The 14,007-nt window shown below is 37.8% G+C and overlaps 1 pseudogene; it reads left to right on the top strand.

Annotated features, from left to right (window-relative positions):
- Window positions 1-992: 992 nt before the first annotated feature.
- Window positions 993-14,007, top strand: part of LOC126071387 (olfactory receptor 5V1-like) — a 181,549-nt pseudogene continuing 168,534 nt past the window's right edge.

Here is a 14,007-nt window from a genome sequence, read left to right as displayed (position 1 = left end):
TGGAAGCAGTAGTTAAGAAATCAAATGCATTGGGCAAATCTGCTGGCAATGATCTCTTTAAAGTGTTAAAAACCAAAGATGTCAGTTTAAGGACTAAGGTCTACCTGGCCCAAGCCATGGTGTTTTTCATTTGCTTCATATGCATGTGAAAGCTGGACAATGAACAAGGAAGACACAAGAATTGATGCCTTTGAGTTGTAGTGTTAGTAAAGAATATTGAATATATCATGGACTGCCAGAAGAACAAACAAATCTGTCTTAGAAGAAATACAGCTGGAATGCTCTTTAGAGGCAAGGATGGAGAGATTTTGTCTCAAATACTTTGGACATGTTGTCAGGAGAAAGCAGTCCCTGGAGAAGGACATCATGCTTGGTAGAGGGTCAGTGAAAAAGAGGAAGACGCTCAGGAGATGGACTGACACAATGGCTGCAACAATTGGCTCAAGCATAACAATGATTGTGAGGATGGCACAGTAGTTTGTTCTGTTGTACAGAGTTGGAACCAACTCAACCACACCTCACAAGAATAACATATGATATAATGAATTCAAACGGCTCAGGATGAAACATGGTACACAGTGGGGATGCCATAAATACGAAATATTATTTTCATTATTAACGAATATGGGTAATTCACTTTCCCAGTTAATCTATGGTGCGTATAATAGTCACCTACACGTTAAAGAGTGGGAACAAGGCTGATGTTCAAGAAATCACACTGAATTTGTTAGTTTCTGTTATATCATAGAAGAAGGAACAAGTTGATAAAAATATAAAATGGCAAACAAAACATTTCTGGTTTTAGGATAGCAAAGTTAAATCTACATAATCATAAGTAGTACAGATAAGGTGAACAGAGATTTACTTATCCACTAACCTCAATGTCTTAGGACAAGGGGATGGCAATTTTGAAACACACAAATAAATTAGTTATCCTAAAAAGTAGGTCTGATAGGAAATATAAATGCATTTCAAAAGCATTTGGGTAAATGATGACCGATACAATTGTCAATGCCTTTAAGATATATTTAGCTCCTGGAATTAAAATGGCTTCAGAAGGGGCAATAGTATGGATGAACCATACTCACAAATGTTTTCAAACAGCTCATGAATTAGAAAAGTTTAAGAACTATTTTTTTTTCTTGGTTTTAGTTCTGGTTTAACAGAGCTTCTGGGGGCCATGGCTTCAGCTGTTCCTCCAGTCTCAGTCAGACCATTAAGTCTGGTCTTTTTATGTGAATTTGAGTTCTGCTCCACACTTTCTCCCACTCCAGCAAGGATTCTCTGATGTGCTCCCTGTCCGGGCAGCCATTGATGGTAGCTGTGCACCGTTTAGTTTTTCTGGTCTCCGGTTGATGGAGTCTCTGCTTTACGTGGCCCTTTTATCTCTTGGGCTGGTATTTTCCTTGTGTCTTTGGTGTTCTTCGTTCTCCTTTGCTCCAAGTGGGTTGGTATCAATTCATGCATCTTAGATGGCTGCTTGCTAGCTTTTAAGACCCCAGATGCCACTCACCGAAGTAGGATGCAGAGCATTTTCTTAATAAAAAAGTTTAAGAGCTACTGACATAATCAAAACATCACCTCTAATCCATTCACTGTACCAATTTTTATCCCCCTTCCTCTCTATTTCAGATTCAGATACATGAAGAGAAACTGCCAGCAGTGCGTGCTCCCTTCGATTGATGGCTAGAGATCAGGACTCCTCAGCATTGCTGATGAATGTATGTAACTTCTTGGCTCATCTCTATTGTTTCATCTTAAATTCTGAAAATGAGATAATGCAGATGAGCAGAGCTGCAGTTCCTTCTCATTTGCATTTTATTAGCTTTATGACAGTTTCCTTCTTGCATGATATTACCTAATTACATTCTCCAAAGATGCACTAACATATCATTCTCCACTTTCAATTATTCACTCCAATGAAGGGAATCATGAAACACGCCTCCCTTCATCCCCCAAAATCCACCAGCAGTTGGGTCACTGTGGGAGGGAGGTTAGTGTGGAGGAGTGGGGTCACAACCTCAATCGGGAGATCTTAAGAGAAGCTTGACTTTCACCCTATTCCTTTTCGAGCCTACTTTCTAGACACACAAGAACACAAGTCTCAGAACCATATGTTCTCAGATGATAGTATCCAAATTTATTGCTCAAGTGATTCACTGGACTTTTTCCAAAAATGATTTTTTTTCAAATAACTTTAAGATATTTCTGAAAACCATCCATCTACAGGGAATCATATTTTATCAATTTAAGAAAAAAGGGAGCTGCAAACTCTGAAAATCCTTGAAAAAAGAAAATTCAGACTGACTTTGAGCACCACTGCAGTTGATGTGTATCTTCCTAAGGGGTCTGCTATACCTTTTAAATATAGATGATCAACTCTAGGTAAAATTGTGGAGAAGGCAAATTTTCAGTGCTCCATTTTTCTTCTTTGACCCTCTTCTACCTTGAAGGCACTCTCCCGTTATTCCTTGGTAATCAAGACTGGTATCCTATTATGCTAGGTTCTCTTTTGCTCTATTTTATTTCTACCTTCATCAGCTAATATATCCTGGTTATCGCAAGGAGGCATTTATGGTTCCATTTTTCATCAGTTTGTCTAAGTCTTTGTTCGTTGGGGGTAATGAGTTTATTATCTGCTGTACTAAGTCACAGAGGTTGAGTAGTCAAGTAAAAAGTACATGGTAGCAGAAGTCAAGGCTCTGTTCTTAATGAACCTGTTCGTGTTAACATCTCTAATTCCTAGTTTTCTAATTTTTAAGCTGGGGTTAATAATGCTTAGTCTGTCTTCCTTACAGGATGATTTCTGTAAGCCACAAATGTCAAATGAGTCTATGTTCACCTAACGCATATCCTTCTTGATTTGATAACTTTCATTCATGTCTCTCTCTTTTTTTTTTTTAATCTTTTCAGTCTTTTTGATTTGTCCACTCATCCTCCTGCTTATATTTCTTGTCTTTTACTTATTCCATCACCTCATTTAAGAGTCAGGAATCAGAATTTCATGCACTATTAAAGGGGTCACCATCTCTGAGAGTGCTGTATTTAATTTCCAGTTCCTTTCTTGTTGATAAATGGTAATTTGTTTATTTAAAAAAAATCAAAGCAGCACATGCAGTAAGCCTTTGGAAAATAATTCTCAGTCGTTCCTGAAGCTTTTCTTGGACTTAATCTGATACTACAGACCTCTCATAAAAAGTAATCTGCTACTTATTTGCCTACACACTGGCAAGAACTTGTGAGATGTTCTTGGGACCTGTCACAATATCTTGGCTAATTCTTTGCTTTCTGTTAGGGTTTAATGTCATTCTCAGATTTAGAGGCTTAATTGTGTACCACCTATTATCCTGTAGAATAAGTCTAAAGATGTTAAATGAGATTGACTCAAGCATGGGTCCTTGACTAACCCTCCATCTAAACTCATCCACAGTGAGAAGTGAGCCTTTTATTCCTCACCAGCGTTTGCTGCCTTAGAGGCAAAGCACCATCAATTCAAAGCAACTCGATTTTTAATAATATTTGACATAAAAACTTGTCAAAGACATTTTTAGAATTGGAGTAGTTTTCATTGTCCCAATTGCTAGAAACATACTGAATGAACAATAAATTTTCATTCACTGAGCCTTGGGCTGCTGTCACCTACTTGACTCATTCCTTACTCAGAGAATATTAAATTAGTTACACATGGTTTTCCACTACAGAAACCACATTGCTCTTGTCCCAATAGGCTACTTTTGTTAAAGTGTTGGACAACCAATATACACTAGCCATCTTGCTTGAGAAAGGAAGGGAAACAAGAAATCTGCAATCTACTGAGTTCCCACTGGAGTTCTCCCCACAAATGAAAATTCTCTAAACTCTTAACACATTGTTTAGGACAATAAATTTAGCCTAGGCTGTAGGTTCCCCAATTTCTATTCTTTATGTCTTATAAAACATCTAGTCAATAAATTTACCTCCATCTATTTCGTCAATTCCTCATACAATACTTAATTACTGACTGGTTTTTTTTGAACTCATGAGGTGACACACCAGACAAATTTGATGAAATAAAGGCCATAGAAAGGCTAAAGAGAGAGTTTCCATGCAACACATGTATATCTTAAAGATGGCTTTCCTGAGAGGAGCTTTAAACTTGAATTTCTGACCCAATGGACATATTGAGGTCAAACAGGCAGGTTGGTAAGGAGATTTTGGGAGACTTGGTGCATTTCAAATTATACACGATAGGTAAGTGCCTTCTTGTGATTTCCTATTCAGCTAGTCCTCCATGCTGTTTACCTGGCCTGAGCCATGAATAGAGTTCGTCTGGGCCCAGCAGCCTTTATAAGCAAGGCTCTGCTACTCAGACTTCCTCTAATGGTTCTTCTATTTTGAATCTTTCTCTTTCCATGGACCCCAAGGTCTTCCACGGCAAGATCTTCTACTTTATTTGTATCACAACAATAGCTTGCAAAAAGCTCAAGTATTTAGCATACTCATAATTTTAAGATGGCTTTAAAATACAAGGAAAGACCTTGATTTTTAACAGCTTTATTGAGATATAATTGATGCACAATAACTTGCACATATTTAAAGTGTACAATTTAATGAGTTTTGACATATGTGTAACCACTGAAATCAACACACCTCAAAATAATGAGTATTTCTGTCACCCCTCAAAAGATTTTCTATGCCTTTTAACTAACTCCAAGTCCCAAGCAACCAGTGATCTGCTTTCAGTTACTATATGTTAGTTTGCATTTTCTAGAATTTTGTATAAATGAAATCATAGTGTTCTGTTTTATATAGCTTCTTACATTCATCAAAATTATTCCGAGATTCATTCATGTTGTTGCATGTATGAATAGTTTGTACATTTTTATTCTTTTCTTTTCTTTTTTCCTTGTTTTTGCATATTAGCATTTCATTGTATTGATACACCACAATTTGTTCAACCATTCACCTGTTGATTAACATATGACTTGTTTTTAGTCTACGATTTTTAGAAATAAATATACCATAAATACTCATGTACTAGTCTTTGGGTGGTTTTCTTTCTCTTGGATAAATACCTTCGAGTGGATTACTGGCTTGTATGGTAGTGTACACTTAACTTTTAAGAAGCTGCCAAACTGTTTTTCACTTACACTTCTATTAAAAAAATCTTTATGAGTTGGAGTCAACTTGGCAGCAGGGTTGCTTTTTTTTTTTTTTTTTCCCTTTTAGTTATCTTGTGCTGCTATAACAAATATCACACATAGATGGCTTTAACAAGCAGAAATTAATTTTCTCCCAGTTTAGAAAGCCAGAAGTTGGAATTCAGGGTGTCGGCTCTAGGGGAAGGCTTTCTGTCTCTGTCAGCCTTGGAGGAAGGCCCTTGTCCCTTTTGAGCTTCTGTTCCTGGGAGAGCTTCATGTGATTTGGCATCACTCCTTCCCCATCTCTCCTTGCTGGCTTGCTTGTTTACTCTCTATTATATCTCAAAAGAGATTGACTCAAGACACACCCTACGCTAACCCTGGCTCATTAATATAAGAAAGACAACTCATTTCTAAATGGGGTTACAACCACAGGCATAAAAGTTAAGATTTACAACATGTATTTTTTGAGGACACAGCTCAATCCATAACAGCAGTATAGGAGAGTTCCAGTTGCTCCACACATTCTTGTCAGCACTTGCTTTTGTCAGTCTTTTTAATTTTAGCCATTCCAAACCAAAAAAACCAAACCCGTTGCCATCAAGTTGATTCCGACTCATACTGACCCTACAGAACAGAATAGAACTGCCCTACAGGGTTTCCATGGAGTGCCTGGTGAATTTGAATTGCTGACCTTTTGGTTAGCAGCCAAACTCTTAACCACTACATTACCAGGGGTGTCCTTAGCCATTCTAGAGGAGGTAAAACCAAAACCCATTGCTGTCCAGTTGATTCCAATTCACACCACCCTATAGGACAGACAAGAACTGCCCCATAGGGTTTCCAAGACCTTAAATCTTTACAGAAGCCGACTGCCACATCTGTCTCCTGTGCAGCAGCTGGTGGGTTCAAATCGTTGACCTTTTGGTCAGCAGCTGAATTCTTTAACTACTGCACCATCGGGGCTCCTCAGAGGAGGTAAAGGGTATCTCATTTTGGTTTTAATTTGTATTTTCCTAATGACTAATAATATTGAGCATATTTCAGGTGCTTATTTGCTATCTACATTTTCTTTGGTGAAGTGTCTATTCAAATCTTTGCCCATTTTTAAAATTGGGTTGTTTGTCTTCTCATTGTTAAGTTGTAAAAGTTTTTCATTTTTACATCTTTTGGATGCAAGCTCTTTGTTTGATAAATGTTTTGCAGATATTTTCTCCCAATCTGCAACATCATTTTAAAGACCAAGAGTTTTTTAAACTTTGTTGGAGCTCAATTTTTGAATATATTCTTTTATATCTCATGTTTTTTGGTATCATATCTATGAACTCTTTGCATGACCAAAGACATGAAGATTTTCTCCTATGTTTTATTTTAGGAGTTTAATAGTTACATATCTTGCATTTAGGTCTATGATCCATTACATGATAATTTTTTTTACATGGTACATATGAATTGTCTATTCTATATCTTTTAAATTTCCAAGTAAATTTTAGAACTAAATTGTGAATTCCTACCCAAAAAAGTCTGCTATTATTTTTTATTTGGGATTGTGTGGAACCTATAGATAAAGTTGGAGATAACTGACATCTTAACAATATTGAGGCTTCCTATATATGAAACAGTTCTCCACTTTTGTCCTTTTTCAGAATTGCTTTGGCTACTCTGGGTCTTCTGCATTCTCATACAAATTTTAGGATCTGGTTGTCAGTTTTTACAACAACAACAGAGCCTGATGGAAGTTTTATAGGGGTTGCATTGAATTGATAGACCGATTTGAGTAGAATTGCATCTTAATGATATAGGGTCTTTTAATTTAAGAACATTAAATGTTTCTCCATTATTTAGATCTTTTTAAAATTTCCCACAACAATGTTTTGTAATTTTCAGTGTATAAGGCTTTTTTTTTTTTAATTAAATTTATTCCTAAGTGTGGTATTTTTTTGGTGCTATTATGAATGGAATTGTATTCTTATTTTTATTTTCAGATTGTTCATGGCTAGTGTATGGACATTTAATTGATTTTTGTATGTTGGTCTTGTGTCTTATGACCTTGCTGGGTTCACTTATTAGTTCTATGAGATTTCTTTTGTAGATTCCTTAGGATCTTCTGTGTAGATCATCATGTTATCTGCAAGTAGGTACAGCTTATTGCTTCCTTTCCAATCTATATGCCTTTTCTATCCTTATTACACTGTCTAGAACCTCTATTGTACAATTTGAATGGAATTCAATACTGGAGAGAGTGACCATCCTTCCCTTTTTCCCAGTCTTAAGGAGAAAGCTTTCAGTCTTTCACAATTAAGGGTGATGTTTGCTGCATGTTCTTTTGTAGATAACATTTATCAATTGAGAAAGTTCTTTTGTATTCCAACTTTGTTGAGTTTTTATCATGAATAGCTGTTAGGTTTTGTCAAATGCTTTTTCTACATTGATTGATTCAATCGTGATTTTTCTTCTTTAGCCTGTTAATATGGAAGATCACATTGGTGGATTTTCAATATTGAACCAGCCTTGCATCTTAATTCAGTTAGGGCAGTTCCCACTGTCAAATCTGATTTACACAAAATAGCAACCACAGCAGTCTTCAAGGATGCTTGAACTCCCTTCACAAATTTGTTCCTCACAGTTGTGGTAAAAGGTGAGTCCTCTGGGCACTCCATGTGTGGGTCTGTGGATCTAACCTGATAAATCCACTCCAGCATGCCAATTTCCCTAAGCCTTCAGATACCGTCTTCTACAGTACACCAAGGCCAGTCTGGTACTTCAACTTAGTTTAGAGTAGGCCACCATGTAATCCACGCTTCAGCAACCCAGCCAAACAAACAATTAGATCCTCTCCTAACTTCTTGAGCTGAAACATTGATTGAAGAATCTGTGCTTAGTGGACCCAGATCAATAAACTCAGACTGATCCATCTTTATGTTTCTTGCACCATTATCCAACACCCTTAATAGCCATTCCCACACATATTCCCCAGGTTTCTGTTTGTACATATTAGAAAAGCCAAGTAGTTCTTTCGGAGTGTAGCATACCTCCTTCTGGGTCACATTTTGTACTTCACCTTTCATGGCTCACTGGCACTTAAGTCTAGTTATAGGTCTAGAGGCCAGAATTGGTTGTGTGGAGTTGTTTTGAAAACATTCAACATTGTCTTATAAAGCATCTCTCTCAGGTGATGCCACAGGCAATGACTCTGGCAAGGGCACTTTAGAGGCAGCTGGGCTAGTGCTAATCTCATTAGGTGGCTGTGGAGCGGCTAATGGTTTTCCTGGGCAGGGTGGTGTAGCAGACAAACATGAAGTAATCTCTTCAGATGGAAGAGGTTCTGTTGGCAGGAGTGATTCAAGGGAATTTAGGGGATCAGTGTCTCCAGCTTCCTGATTATCTGCCCGTATGTCCTCATTCCAAGTTTCAGGATCCCATTTCTTCCCAATCAATGCCCTCACTTTAACATCAGATACCTCTCCAGGTTGGCAATTGAGCTGGCATTGTAATTCAGCCACTTGTACAATAAGAGTCTGGGTTTGGCTGTTAGCAATATCAGCTCTGTTACTACAAGAAATAAGGCTTTCTTTCAAAGCACAAGTGGAAGATTTGAGGTCATTTATGCGGCACTTGAGCTTTGACTCTGAAGCCCCGAGTACATCTCTTTCTTTCACCACTTTGTCTAGCAAAAGTAGGACCCAGCTTCCTTGTACTTCTCATTCTGACAAAACTCTAGAAAGACATCACACATGTGTTCACCCAGAGCCTCACCTTTCGCCAATGCCTGATCTACTGGTGGTGATATTTTGGTATTTGTATCACCACCTCATGCCATGGATTAGCAGTGCCCTCTTTACTGTTGGAAGCAGAGTCATCAACACCTTTAAGACTAATCAGACTTGAGAACAAATTTAGAAAATTCATCCTTACAATATTGTTTCTCTAGACCCCACTTCTGGTACCAAATTATCTTAGCCTGGGTTCTCTAGGGAAGCAAAACCAGTAACACATATAAATATGTATAGAGAGGTTTATACCAAGGAAACAGCTCCTGCAATTAGGGGCTGGAACATCCCAAGTCCTTGGATCAGGGTAGAGGCCTTTTCCAATTCATGCAGCCACAGAAGCTGGTGAACCCAAGATGAGCAGGTTGAGAGCAGAACTCTCCCTTACAGGCTGTGACAGTCAAGAAATCCCCAAGGTCAGCAGGAAAAACCTCAAGGTTTCTCTTGAGTCACTTAGCTGGAGGGGCTAGTGAACCCAAGATAGGCAGGTCGGAGAGCAGGACTCTTGCTCGCAGGCTGTGAAGGTCGATGAATCCCAAGATGAACAGGTAAGCTGCTGGCTCAAGTCCCAAGAACCAGAGGTCAGATCAGAGACAGCTGCTGGACCCAGAACAAGCCAACAACTTTTGCAAAGTGAGCAGGAGGGAAGTAGGTTGTAGAAGGTGGAGAGATGAAGGCTGAGGGGGCAATGAGCCACCACAGGCCCCACCCCTGGGGGGTACCACTCAGTGGATTCCATCACGGGGGTGATCACATATCAGATTTCAACAGGGAAGTGATCACAACATTATATAACTGCCAAAACATTGAGAATCATGGCCCAGCCAAGGTGACACACAACCTTAACCATCACAAATATTCTCATTAAATTTGGGAAGTTTTCAGTCATTATTTCTTAAAATATACTTTGCACCCTTTTTTGTATTCTCCCCTATTGGAACTCTCATTATGCAAATGTTTATATTTTGATAGTGTCCTACAGATATCTGAGATTCTGTTCATTTTTTCTCATTCTTTGTCCCCTTTGTTCCTCAGACTGGATATCTATTGACCTACTTTCCAGTTTTCTGATTATTTCTTCTATCTGCTCAACTCTGTTGTTTAGCTGTTTTCATTTCAGCTATTTTACTTTTCTCCTCCATAAATGCTACTTGGTACTTAGTATACTTTGTACCTCTTTATTGATATTCACAATTTGGTGAAATATAATTTTCCTTTATTACTTAAACAGTTTGCTTTAGTTCTTTGAACCTGTTTATGTTTATAATAGCTTATTTAAAATCTTTGTCTACTAAACTTAACATCTAATCCCCCTCAGGGACTGTATTATTTTCCTCAGGTAGCTGCAACAAATTAGGTGATTTAAAACAACAGAAATTTATTCTGTTACAGTTCTAGAGACTAGAAGTTCAAAATCAAGATATCATCAGGGCATGCTCTATCCAAAGTCTCTAATGAAGAATTTTTCCTTGCCTTTTCTAGCTTTTGGTGATTGTCAGCAATCCTTGACATTCTTTGGGTTGTGACATCATAATGCAAATCTCTGCCTCCATATTCTCATGGCCATCTTCTCTCTGTGGCAGTGTCTGTTTTATCTTCTTATAAAGATGCTAGTCATTGGATTGGGGCCCAGCCTCATCCAGTATGATCTTATCTTAACTTTGATTACATCTCCAAAGATCCTACTTCCAAATAAGGTCACATTCACGAGTACAGTACAGGTAGTCTCCAATTTATGATGGGGTTCTGTTGCAATGATTCCTTTGTATGTCAGTTACGACATAAGTTGAATGACTCTTTTTTTCAGTTGATGTTATTATTGCCTATTATTATCAGTATCTTTGTAAATCCTAACATTGAACATCTGCAAGTGAACATTTGAGAATAACAACATTAGCAAATTATGCACTGCAGCAGAGTACATATTACTAACCATAAAAAAAAAAAAAAGATGGGCATAAATGTGGTTCATTGTAACTTGAGTACACCATAAGTCAGGGGCCAGGGATTAGGGCTTCGAAACATCTTTTGAAAAAAAAAAAATAGTGGGGCAAAATTCAACTGATTACAGGGACCTTTTCAACTTTTTTTTTTTTTTAACTGAACGTGTTATTTTTACGCATATGAGCTGTATTTTCCCACGTTTTTGCATGTCTCAATTTTTGCAAAAATTGGGCATTTTAGTGGAGAAAATATTGCAGTAACTCTGGAATCAGATTCTCTTTCCCCCAAACTCCTGGCTTTATTGTTGTTGCTGGTTTTCTCCCCCTGGATTCTCTTGTTTGTTTAGCAGCTTTCTTGGACTAATTGTGTAATTTCTCTTTTTGCTGCAGTGTGCAGCTATTGAATTCTCTGATTATTCTTTTTAAAATTCTCGCTTTATTTTCAAGCATCCTAGGGATTGCCTGTTACTCACTGTAGTTTAGTGATCATCCAATGATTGGTCAGATGATTTCCCTAGATGACTTGATTCAGTAAGTCTTCCACCTTTTGTTAAGGGAATTTGTGTGTGAATTCATACCTTCAAATCTCAGACAGTTTGCAAGTCCACCTTAGCTTTCACTTCCTGCTTGCATTGGACAGAAGGTCAGTTGAGGTGAGTTACTGGGACTCTCCTTGGTCTTAATTGGCCTCGTACACACCTCTGTGCATGAATGCACAGCCTTCTAGATACCCAGGAATATATCAGTGCTTTTCAGAGTTCCCTGTGGTCATAGAGTTCCTGATCTCCAGGTCTTCCTTTTAAATTTTTGTTCAGACTTTTGTTTGCCCAACTAAAGTCACAGTAATGTAAAAATTCTAGCTCATTGCTATTGTTTTACATAACACCTGGAGCTAGAGTTTTTCCTGCAGAACTGAGTTTCAAGTCAGGTTGGGTAGTAACAAAGCTCTGGTAATGAGATTTTCCAAGAAGCTTCTGGAAATATTGTCATAATATTGACAGTACTCTGGTGATGGGACTTTTAAAAAAGCTCCAAACAGATCAGCTCCCTCCACTGGCTGCCTGCTTTTCACAGCATGGTTCTGGAAGTTGTGGTGGTGGTGGATGGGAATAGTCCCAAGTTTTCCACAGAAGCTATGGTATTTTACACTCTCACCAGCAATGGATGGGGTTTCCTATTGCGCCACAGTCTTTTGACTTGCATTGCTTTGGACAAGAAGTCTGCTGTCATTCTTATCTGTTTTTCTGTATGTAACATGTGTATGTTTTTTGTTTTATTTTCTGGATGTTTTTAAGGTTTTGCCTTTATCACTAGTTTCAAGCAATTCGATTATGATTTAGTTGGTGGAGTTTTCTTCTTGGGGCTTCTGTTTGGAGCTTATTGAGCTTTTTGAATCTTTGGGTTTATATATTTAATCAAACTTGGGAAAATGTTGACCAGCGTTTTCCATATTTTTTTTTCTGTCCTTTCCTCCTTCTGGAACTTCAATTGCATGTATATTAAGTCACATAATGTTGTCCCAAAGCTCACTGATGTTCTCATTTTTTCTGTCTTTTTTCTCTCTTGTTTCATTTTAGGTAGTTTCTATTGCTATGCCTTCAAGTTTACTCATTTTCTGCTGTGTCTAATCTGCTGTAAATCCCACCCAGTGTATATTTCATCTTAGACATTATATTTATTGTTTAGAAGTTCATTTTTTCTTTTTTTATCTTCCATGTCTCTCCTTACAATACTCATGCTTTCCTCTAGCTTATTGAACACTTAGACATATATTTAGCTGTTTTAATGCCTATCTCCTAAGTCTACTGTCAGTGTCGTTACCTAGTCTGTTCTTAATGATTAATTTTTTCTTCTTTATGTAGGTTTTACTTTCTTGATTATTGGTATGGCTGATAATTTTGGATTAATGTTGGGCATTGTGAATTTTACATAGATAAGCCATATTATTTTTAGTCTTCCTTTAAGTATTTTGGGGACTTTGTTCTGAGACACAGAAGTTAAGCCTCTTGGAAATAATTTGATTCTTTAAAAGCTGCCTTTTAAGTTTTTTTTTTTTTAAGTTTTATTAGGTGTTTTTAGAATAGCCTTGAATCTAGCATTAATTTTGCCTCTCTGCTGAGGTAATGTCCATCTGATAACTCTATTTTATGTGTGTTAGGAGTTCTTTATGCTATAATTGGTGAGAACACGAACAATTCTCAGCTCTATGTGAGTTTTGTAAATTATTCCACCTGATTCTTCCTAGGGATCTTTCCTTTGGTTCTCATGTGTTGATTAGCAGTCTACTGAAAAGTTGAGGGGAATCCTCTGTGGATCTACAGCACTCTGTCTCTGAGCAGCTCTCTTCTCTCTAGTACTCTGCCACATGAATTTTAGGCACCTTGGTATCCCCACACTACGAATTATGTCTTGTCAACTAAGGAAGACCACTGAGCTCTGCTTGTATACCTCATCTTTGTATTGTGGCCTGAAAACCCTCTCCACGCAATGAGATGGGACATTCGTAGGGTTTACCTCATTTGTTCCCCTATACTCACTGTTTCCTGTTCCATGCTAGCTGCTCAAATATCCAAAACCTTTTTTTTTCCAGTTTTTAGTTGTTACGGCAGGAAGATAGATCTAGTTCCTTTTATTCCATCATGGCAAGAATCAGAAGTTCAAAGACCTGATTCTTAAAATGCACAGCGGGACACTTGGGCTGGTATTCAAGAGACTTCAATGAGAAGGAAGTAGGGAAGGGCCAGGCACTGTTTCTTGCTATTCAGAGTAAATGAGAATTTAAGTCTCAGCCCTGTAAAGTGGGTACTATTAACCCCATTTTATAGATCAGAAATCTGTAGTTCAAAGGGGTTATATAATAATCAGAAGCTCAAATAATAGAAGAGTAGTTAGAACACCGACTTATATTTGTGAACATAGGTGAACGATAAAGACTAAATAAGCTCTGAGTGCCCCAACTGAGAAAACTGGGGAGAATCTATCCAATTTCTGGGACATGCAAAAGTGATTATATTGGGCACTTGGGAATCCTTCTCCAGCATCGTGCCTATTTGGAAATTCACTGTACAAATTGAAGATGTGATATAGAAGTAGCTTAGAGTATTCATTGGAAGGAAAAACCAGTGGGTAACAGCAGGATACTGATGGGAGGAAGCTGAATTAAGGCTAAAGATA

The sequence above is a fragment of the Elephas maximus genome, chromosome 3 (assembly GCF_024166365.1).
Source record: "Elephas maximus indicus isolate mEleMax1 chromosome 3, mEleMax1 primary haplotype, whole genome shotgun sequence".
NCBI classification, from domain to species: Eukaryota; Metazoa; Chordata; class Mammalia; order Proboscidea; family Elephantidae; genus Elephas; species Elephas maximus.
This window is presented reverse-complemented; position numbering and strand designations above follow the sequence as displayed.